This window comes from Octopus bimaculoides, chromosome 6 (assembly GCF_046866305.1).
Source record: "Octopus bimaculoides isolate indiv1 chromosome 6, ASM4686630v1, whole genome shotgun sequence".
In the NCBI taxonomy this organism is placed as follows: Eukaryota; Metazoa; Mollusca; class Cephalopoda; order Octopoda; family Octopodidae; genus Octopus; species Octopus bimaculoides.
Window position 1 is genome coordinate 62624379 of NC_142933.1, and position 10749 is coordinate 62635127.

General features: G+C 37.5%; 1 long non-coding RNA gene across 1 annotated transcript in view; it reads left to right on the top strand.

The window, feature by feature from the left end:
• Positions 1–9762: 9762 nt before the first annotated feature.
• Positions 9763–10749, top strand: part of LOC149135154 (uncharacterized) — a 2427-nt gene continuing 1440 nt past the window's right edge. Inside the window, exon 1 of the long non-coding RNA XR_016242119.1 lies at positions 9763–10324. This is a non-coding gene — a long non-coding RNA (uncharacterized LOC149135154). The remainder of the gene's footprint in view (positions 10325–10749) is intronic.

The following is a 10749-nucleotide window of genomic DNA, read 5'->3' on the forward strand; positions in this document are numbered from 1 at the left end:
GCAGATATAGAACGTCTTTATCTGCCAAGAAAAGAGGGAGGTCGAGGACTACTACAGCTGGCATTATCAATGAAGGTAGCCACAATTGGCCTAGACACCTATATGAAAAACTCTGAGGACTGGATGCTAAAACTTGTCTTAAAATATGAAAGCAAGAAAGCATCTTACTCAGTAACAAAACAGGCAAAGGAATATCTAAGTGAATTCCAATTGCAACAAATTCAAGAATTAGACGAACTAGAAACACCTACAGAAAAAGCTAAGCGCTTGAAAACCCGTGCTAAAATTGCTGCCTTAGCTATTATGACTGAAAAATGGCATGGAAAACCTCTCAATGGCAAATACCCAAAGAGAGCGAATAATGCAGATATTGACAAAGCCCTTACCCACCAATGGTTAATGGCCTCTGGATTGAAATCAGAAACAGAGGGGTTTATCATAGCAGCCCAAGATCAATGCCTACCTACAAAGAACTACCAGGCCAACATATTAAAGAACGGCAGCTCCCCATTATGTCGTATATGCCAACAACAAAATGAGACCATCGATCATGTTGTCTCCATGTGCAGTCTGCTTGCGCCTACAGAGTATCTCAACAGGCATGATAGAGCTGCACAATATATTCACTGGGTAATATGCAAAAACCTGGACTTGCCCCATGATAAAAACTGGTGGGAACACAAACCACCCCCAGTACTTGAAAATGATCACATTGCACTCCTCTGGAACTTCACCATTCAAACTGACAGAAAGATAGACGCAAATAGGCCAGACATCATACTGAAAGACTTCAGACAAAAATCATGCCTCCTCATTGATATGACTGTCCCAATTGATATAAACGTATCTGTCAAGACCTACCAAAAACTGAGCAAATATAAAGATCTTGAAATAGAAATTAGCAAAATGTGGAATCTGAAGACGAAAACAATACCTATTGTCATAGGTGCCCTGGGAATGACAGCGAAACGGGCTGATTACTACCTAGCTCAGATACCAGGAAACCCCAAAATGGCTGAAGTCCAAAAGATAGTGCTCATGGGAACTGCCCATATCCTACGTAAAATACTGTCTATGTGATCTCAAATTTTAAAGCAAACATAATTTTCTTATGGTTTCTTAAACATTCACTTGAACAAAACTGTACAAATCCAAATATATGGTACCCTAGGCATAACACCTACATGAACTTCTAACTTGTTGTCTCTTGAGGTCTCTGGGTGAGACTTGGATCCAACTTGTACAAATGCAAAACAAAAGTCAAACATAAAATAATAATAATAATAATAATAATAATAATAATGATGATGATGATGATGATGATGATGATGATGATGATGATGATGATGATGATGATGATGATGATGATGATGATGATGATGATGATGATGGAGTCTCCCGTCGAAGACGACGTATGAGCGTTCAGCTTTTGCCAAACGAGATGCACAAATGGTTTGTTTGTAGTGATCAAATAAATGTGATGGACATTAGATCAATCTCTTCATCAAGTTGACGCTGCCTGAACGGGTGCACGGTGTACCACAGAAAGTGTTTTGCTCAAGAACCCAACGCACCACCTATTCGAGCAATTGAAACTAGGATCTCGTGATCGTGAGTGTAAAATCCCAACCCTTAGGCCACACACCCTCAATAATAATAATAATAATAATAATAATAATAATAATAATAATGGTTTTAAATTTTGCCCCAAAGGGCAGCAATTTTGGGGACGGATAAGTACCGGGGATGGGGTCAAGAAGAGAGGACTAACACTCGATCCTTCTAGAACTCCCAGAATAAAAACTTAAACACCTGAAAGACTTTCCTTTTATTCATTACTAAATGTCTTTCCTCTTCTTCATTGTTAAAAGTAAAGAAGCTAGAAAAGATCAATTGTATTTCAGTCTAATTGTCATTTTAAATGACTGAGGCTTTCTTTTCCTTGTCTCTTCTTTTCTATGGTTAAAAGAGTGAAGGTGTGTGGCTCAGTGGTTAGGGTTATTCGGTTCACGATCGTAAGATCATGAGTACGGTTCCCGGTGGCGCGCTGTGCTTTTGAGCAGGACACTCTACTTCACATTGCTGTGGTGCACTCAGCTGGCAAAAAATTAGTTGTAGCTGTAATTGAAAGGGGCCAGCCTTGTCACATTCCGTGTGAGGCTGAATCTCCCTGAGAACTACATTAATAGTATGCATGTCTATGGAGTATTCAGTCATTTGCGCGTTAATCTTACGAGCAGACTATTCCGTTCAGATAAATAGGAACTTCCTCGTCGTAATCGACGGAGTGCCATTTTTAAAAAAAAAACGTGAAAGAAAAGGAAATGTTCCATATTGTAAAGCAAAAATGCCATGTGTTTAGTATAAGCAATGAAAGATAACACGAAATAATTGTTATTCTGTCATGTGATGACTCACGCTCAGTTTGATAACAGCCTGCGCATCGGTGTTTATCTGGGGGCTTGGCCTCCAGATCTGTTAGACCCACAAATGCTGTTATTAGGCCGGATTAACACCATAGTGACCCTAACGCCTAAAAAGATTTTTCTGCCCCTCTATAGGAGCTTTTTTCGTTTTCTTCCAACCACTTGAAGGTTTATCTTGCTTCAGTCTAAAATCAGTTGTAGCTGTAATTCAAAGGGACAGCCGTGTCACATTCTGTGTGAGATTGAATCTCACTGAGAACTACGTTAATGTTATGCATGTCTATGGAGTATTCAGTCACTTACGCATTAATTTTATCCTCGTGTTGTAATGAAACGTGAAAGTGACATCCAATATTTGCTGTAATTATTTATCTTTGGTCTAACAATATGTCTGTATATATGTATCAACTTTTCTTTCGATCTATGTATCTACTTTTCTTTTGGTGAATGTATCAGTCTACTCTGAAAATACTAATAAACATTTAAAAACACAAAACAAACGCACCTTCCTTTCAGTCACCATTCACTGTCTCTCTCACTCTCTCTTTTTTCTCACATCCTCTGTCCCTTCTCTCGCCCTATTTTAATTTCACAATATGTGTCTGTATCTATTTATACAGCAGTTCACTCTGAAAATACTGATAAACAGTATTAACACCGTTTATTTCTTTTTTCTTTGTACCTCTCCTTTCAACCTTTTTTTTTACCTCTTCCTTCGAAATAAGTATGACACACACACCAGGTACGTACGTACAAAAACAAAAGTTAGCAAATTAATATTATTGATGATAATAATAAGATAAGACCAACACCTGGAGGTGGCTAAGAAAAAATGATCTGAAATGATGCACTGAGGCACTGATATGCAGCGCTCGGGAACAATCCCTGCGAACTAATTACACCAAGTTTCAAATAGATAAGAGCAGTGAATCACCCCTTTGTAGGATGTGCGCAGCAAAAGCGAAACAATCTCATATATTGTGAGTGCGTGTAGCAAGCTGGTCCCAAATCATTACAAAAGATGGCACGAAAACGTAGCTAAGGTTTTTCACTGGGGACTGTTTGGAAAATATGGTCTGGGCACACCACAGAAATGATACGAACATGAACCTGAAGGCACCACTGAGAACAAGGAATAGAAGATCCTGTGAGATTTTTACAATCCAATATGTCCCTCCAATCGATGCTCGGAGACCAGACATTGTTGTGGTGGAGAAAAGGAAAGAAGGAAACCAAGATCATAGATATTGTCATACTTGGAGATGCACGCGTAAATGACAAAGAGCTGGGGAAAATAGGAGAGATACAGATTACTGAAAGACGAAATTGCAAGAATGTGGGCAAGAAGAAGAGTAACTGTTATTCCAGTAGTTGTAGGGACACTCGGGACACTAACAACCAGGTTCGAGAAATATATTGGAGAAATTGGAGTTGACATGCTAGCAGAGCAGGCTCAGAAAGTTTCTTTATTGGTGGCAGCTAGGATTTTGAGATTAATGCTTTGGTGTTGAGTGTCTTTCACGGCAAGTTAATATCCAGGAACCTAATCTTATAATTTGCAGAAAAAGACCCTGTGAGACCTCAGAATCAACTAGAGAAAGTAAGATCGACAGCTCTGAGAAGGAAAATAATAATAATAATTGCGCAGAAAGTGTTCAAGAACAAGGAAGGCAAAAACGACAAGGTAGCCCAAAACCTTCACTGGCTATATCCCTGAGGCAGTATATAGTAACCTTTAAGAGGGACAAACAAGAGTGCTAAATAATCGACGTGGCAATGCCAGTAAGTCAACATATCATGAAAGAAAGAGAAAAGATTGATATACAAATATGGAGACCTGAGAAATGAGATCGCTAAGATGTGGTAGCTACGAGAGTCAAACATAAAGGTTGTCCCTATTGTCACCGGAATATTCGGTTCAATACCACCCAACCTGGAAAAACATCTGGAAACTTTAGAAATACCCTACAGTCTAGGTGTATTGCAAAAACCGGCAATATTTGGAACTGCAAGCATATTGCGTGGAGTACTGTTAGTCTGAGGTCTTGTTGTGACTTGACAGGCAGTGCAAACCCCCGGTAGACACAAAGTTCTTCAATCAACACCACGATACTGTGCGACGTCTTAAATAGTAACAACAACAACAACAACAACAACCACCCCCAGTACTTGAAAATGATCACATCGCACTCCTCTGGAACTTCACCATTCAAACTGACAGAAAGATAGATGCAAATAGGCCAGACATCATACTGAAAGACTTCAGACAAAAATCATGCCTCCTCATTGATATGACTGTCCCAATCGATATAAACGTATCTGTCAAGACATACCAAAAACTGAGCAAGTATAAAGATCTTGAAATAGAAATTAGCAAAATGTGGAATCTGAAGACGAAAACAATACCTATTGTCATAGGTGCCCTGGGAATGACAGTGAAACGGGCTGATTACTACCTAGCTCAGATACCAGGAAACCCCAAAATGGCTGAAGTTCAAAAGATAGTGCTCATGGGAACTGCCCATATCCTACGTAAAATACTGTCTATGTGATCTCAAATTTTAAAACATTCTCTAGAACAACACTGTGCAAACACGAAAGCAGCAAAACATCACATTCTATTGTCATGGAAGCTTGGTATTCGTAAGGGAACTCGGCATTAACCCTGAATTATATGAATCTGAAACCACTGCCACCAAACAAACAAAACAGATCAAAATGATTGCAAAGAGAATGGGCAGAAATTGAGGAGCGGTGGAGCCAAAAGCCTCTATGTGGACAGTATATACTTCGAAGCGGAAATGCTGATGTAGACCAAGCAACAACCCATCAGTGGCTCAGAAGATCAACAGATACTGAAGGTCTAATATTAGTGGCACGCGTCCATATCTTACCAAAAACTACCAGGCTAACGTTCTTCAAAGCAGTTCTGACCCTAACTGCAGATTCTGTGATACATTTGACGAAACAATAGACCATCTCATTTCGGGATGCCCTGTGCTGACATCAAACGAATACAAAAATCGCCACGATAGTGTAGGACAGTATTTACATTAGACAATATGTAAACATTACAAAATCAACACTCCTGCTTACTGGTATGAAGGCAAAAATGTGGCTATCCTCTGGGATTTTCCAGTCAACACCGACAGACCGATCCAGGCTAGTCAACCAGACATAGTTATTAAAAATAGAGAAGAAAATACTTGTAGACTAATAGATGTAAATGTTCTCACAAAAATATATCTATAAAGGAATTTGACAAATTAAGTAAACATAAGGACCTGGAAATTGAAATACAAAAGATGTGGCATCTTAAAGCGAGAACTGTTCCTGTTATTGTGAGTACCTTAGGTATAAGAAAGGGATGTCAGAAACATCTTGATAATATCTATGAAGCTGTCGTTGAAAACACGAACACCCGTGAATATCAAGTATCCCAAACAAACAGGTGCCACTTTTAGCGTCATACCGGAGATTTTGTTCTATACTACTTAGGTTAACTTGGCTGCTATGTCTTCTTGTGTAATGAAAACCACTGTATCTGGAGCCATGCTCTTCATCTCTGTGTTGTTAATGCTACTTGCCACCCTCTTTCTGAATTATGTTTTCACTTCGTTAAAGGAGAAATCTCCCAAAAGGCCTTTCATACCGGATGCTTAGCAACTAGGTCTTCCTCCGTGTTCTACCAATTTGATTGACTTACAATACTTTTTTGATGGGGAATCCCTATTGAAAAGAAGGAGAGTGTTGACCACATGAAGATTTGGTTTCCCATCATGCTCAACAATTGTGCATACAGTTGCGAGAATGTGACTACAAGCCAATACCCAGTGTTTGTAACAATATTTTTGACCATGATTCTCGAACTTCTGAAACCCTTGCTTTGTGGAACTTGACTTTCAGCAGGCGCTCGAGGCATCCGACCTTGCTCCTCGTTTGGTTCTTGGTCTAAAATATGGACTCACACTTCCATATGCCACTATTTTAATGCCGATCAATGAGCGAATCATTGCATAAGGCAGTTTTTGTTTCCTCTCGAGGCCATATCAAAGCTCCCTGTCATATTTCTTTTATTTTGACTTAAAACCAGTATCACCTTACCTCATGTTTTTCCTGGATAAATCCTTCCGAAGCACTATCTTTTATGGTATAACATACTTTTTCATTCTTCTTTCCTTGAGTAAATTCTGGTTTTGCCTTCTTTTTGTTTACTTTTTGCTTTGTTTTTTTTTTTCTTTTGCAGAAGATATTTGCAGAACATGGAATTTTGTTATTTGTGCTGTTGATTTTACTTTTTATTTTCATTAGCACAGTATATGCGCTTCAGCTTGAAGTTCTTTCTGTATTTTTTCGTTGTCTGAAGTTTTTTATAACTATTCTAAATTATAGCCTTTCACAATTTCAATTATTGTTTCTCTTTTCTCTTGATAACTATTTCATATTTCCTACTGTTTTGCACTTGTCGACTTTCTTGAAGTAAGAAATTTTTTTTTTTTTTTTTTGCTTTGATTTGTTCATATTTGATTACTATTTGCATTAAATTTCATTTGTAACAAGAATAAATTCCACATATATTATTTCATTCATCCTGCTGATATAGTTATGCCTGTTTATATTAACTCAGTAATTATTAGGTTTGTATTTTTATCATTGTTGCTATCCTATCGTTGAAATAGTTTAATTTACTTATAGGAAGATGTGTTGTATGTCATTACTGAATTATTTTCACCTTCACATCGCCATGGTCGTGATTTTCACCTTTCGAATTTCCACTTCTGAAAATTTTTCTCATGTTCTTTTTATGCACACACACACACACACACACACACACACACACACACACACACACACACACACACACACACACACACATCTATTATTTTTATTCTGTTTTTGTTGTCAATATCCCGTGGTTTTTCTATGGGTTTTGTATTATTTTTTATGTTTGCTTTATTCATTGTGCATGTCTTAGTTCTATCTTTGTGTTTTCCTTCTTAATGTTCATATTTTTGTTAATCTTGTGTTTGATAGTTGTATTTTTGTGGTGTATTCCTTATTTTAAATGTCTTCAAATTTTGATATTTTCAGTTTTGAGAAAGCATCTTAAATTAACTTTTATGGTGGGGTGGGGGCATGGATTGGAAAGTGCCACCGTAAAATATACGTGTAGTATAGAAATATATTTCTCTGATGTCCATTTATGTTATCTCTGTTTTATTTCAGGTCTGTTCTCCATTCGGAAGCACTTGTTGGACATAACACCACAAATCAACTATGCTCGGGCACTTACTCTGTGCTTGCAAGACTGTTTCGTTGACCTACATGCAACTAGAACAAGCTTGGCTTGCAGTACAGTTATCCTTATAAGGTTAATAGTAAAACGAAGTATTTCTGAAAGATGTTAATAAATACCGAGATGAGATGAAGATCTTCCGAAGTAGTGTTTGATTTTCACTAATGGCTAGAGTCAATGCCAAAACATTATTGTTCTTTCTTTTTCATTGTCCCAGTTGGGGGTATATGCAGATAAAAGTCCGAAGATACTAGCTTCGATACCTTTCACATCTTTGAACAGAAATATGCAGGTCCAAGAAGTTCGTCCGTGTCTTATGATCCAGCCTTGTCTCTCCAATTAATTCAAGCAGGTTGGAAGAAGCCCACACTTCGTTGCAGTCGAATGCGTACCAAAATTCCTGTTCCTGCTGACGGGTAACACAATCACTCTATAGTGATCTGAGTTTGCTAAGTAAGTAATCTTTCAGGCCAACATCAGACCGCGTGCATTTGTACAACCTACAACCTGTACATCCAATTTTGGCAGAGAAAAAAAATAGTGTTTAAGTGCCTTGGTTGAGAAGTATAAGTATTCTTGTCTCTTTTGTAGGGAAGAATTTTTGAAAACAGGCTGCAAGAATTTACTCATCATTTGGGAAGAAGAGTTTTTGTGTGTTTGTCTGCTGGTTTTGCAATTCTTCTTATTTCCCAATGGACATAAGTTCCTTAGGTGATTCGTCTTTTATACCACCCCTCCAATCACCAATGTGAAATTTCACATTGGTGATGCATCGACAGTCAGACGATAGTTCTTCACTGAAATTCTACAGACGCAACTTCCACCCAAATGTTCAAGGTACTTTTATTGACACAACATCCCCTTTCATACAACACATACTACGTTTCAAAAAGTTTTTACAATGAGAAAGGGAGATGTAAAAGCATAACACATCATGAGTATGTGTATGTAAATATAGAGACATGTGTGTGTGCACGCGGGCGCGTGAGAGAGAGAGGGATAGAGTGTGTGCAAATTTCTTTTGGGTTGCAATTACTTCATGTCACTAGGATTAAAGCTTACTTACAGATGTTGTAAGATATATCCAATGGTTTCGAGATTTATATCCCATATGGCTAATATTTTAGTTTTAGCTAGAAATGAAGTCCACAACCCGTTTCCGATATATCCTTTCAAGTGCAGAGATTGGTTTGAAGCTGCTATTTCATTGTAGTAATCACTCGTTGCATAGTAAGAAAGACATCTATTCACAGACAACGCCTTGACAGTTTGTGAATAGTTTAGTTGGATCATTTCGAACTCACAAACAGATTTCCCTAGCGGTCAGCTAATAATCATTTGATAATCATGTGATAATCATTTCTTCACCGTATTTGAGGGGATTAGAAATTTGAAAATTCAGAAGAAAAAAGATGCATAGGGACATATAGTTATTAATTTTCATTTATGCTTTTTTACATTTACGAAATTCTTAAAATTTCTTGTCAGTTGTAATCATGTGGGGGCTTATTCATTCTTTTTAGAATTCTTCAGTATGGCACAACTACGCATTTTACGAAGCGAGGCGTTACTTAGAGGTGGAAAATAATTACAACCTAAATGAAATTCATGCAATGAGTTCTTCTTTTCTTTGGACTTTATTTCATAGAGCGTTAGTAGATTAGCAAGTAAAAGAGAAGAAGAGTATTGTAGTTCGCTTGAAGCATTGTGTATTATTTTTAAAGAATAAAAAGTTTTGAATGGTACAACAATGCACTGTAATACAAAAAATGGACTATATACCAGTTGTAATTTAGTTATCTATAGTCCGATGATATTTCGGAATTACAATTCCTTCTTCAGATATTCTTAGATAGCGACGCTGCTATAATCGGTTTTCCAACGGTTTTCTTTTTTTCCGGAAGCGTCTCAGTACAAAGTTTTTACTCTCCTCTCTCTCTCTCTCTCTCTCTCTCTCTCTCTCTCTCTCTCTCTCTCTCTCTCTCTCTCTCTCTCTCTCTCACTCTTTTTGTGTGTATATGTGTGTGTGTGCGTGTGTACGTGGGTGTGTGTGTGAGTGCATGTGCGTGTGTGCATGTAAGTACGCGCGCACGTGCGTGTGCATGACTCTGTGTCTGTCTGGCCCCCACCACCACTCGATAACCAGTGTTGGTGTGTTTACATCCCAGTAACTTAGCAGTTTCCATTAGAATAAGTACCAGGTTTAAAAAAATAATTCATGGGGTTGATTTGGTCGACTCACATCCTTTAAGGTGGTGCCCCAGCATGGCCACAATCGAAAAATGCCTGAAACGAGTGACAGATAAAAGATATACAGGTTGCGATAGGTAAATTGTCGCCATTTTATATTTTTAATTTCGTGTATGCCCTTTGTTTATTTTTTAGTTTGTCGACTACACAGTATAGTAGGGTCAGCTGGACACCGTCTGTGAGGAAAACAGCGCCATGACACAATTCATTCTGCCAGAAATTTGAAAGAGACATGCTTTACTGCTTGGCATTTGCGCCGGAAGCTCCAATACGAACATTTCAGAGTGTTTGGGTCTCAATCTGAGGACAGTGCAGAGGATTCGGAAATATCAAAATATTTTTATCTAATTTGGTAAGTATATTGCATATATATATATATATATATATATATATATATATATATGATTAAATATACAAAACCGAAAGAGGTACTAATAGTACACCATGTATTTTGCAGGTACCTTTCAGACTCTCTCTGTTTATGCGTTATATATACAAGTATGCAGTATATATATATATATATATATATATATATATATATATATATATATATATATATATATATATATATATATATATATATATACATAGACATTCTAAACAGTTTAACGTGCATGTTGAACTACAGATGCCTGTCTAATATAGGGGGGAAAATAATCGAAATTAGTGGTGATCTCATGATAATCCCAAGGAAACCAAAGCCTATGCCATGGACAGCTGTTATCTCATGTAACAGATCCGAAGACCACAATTGCCATAGTAAAGAATAATAATTTC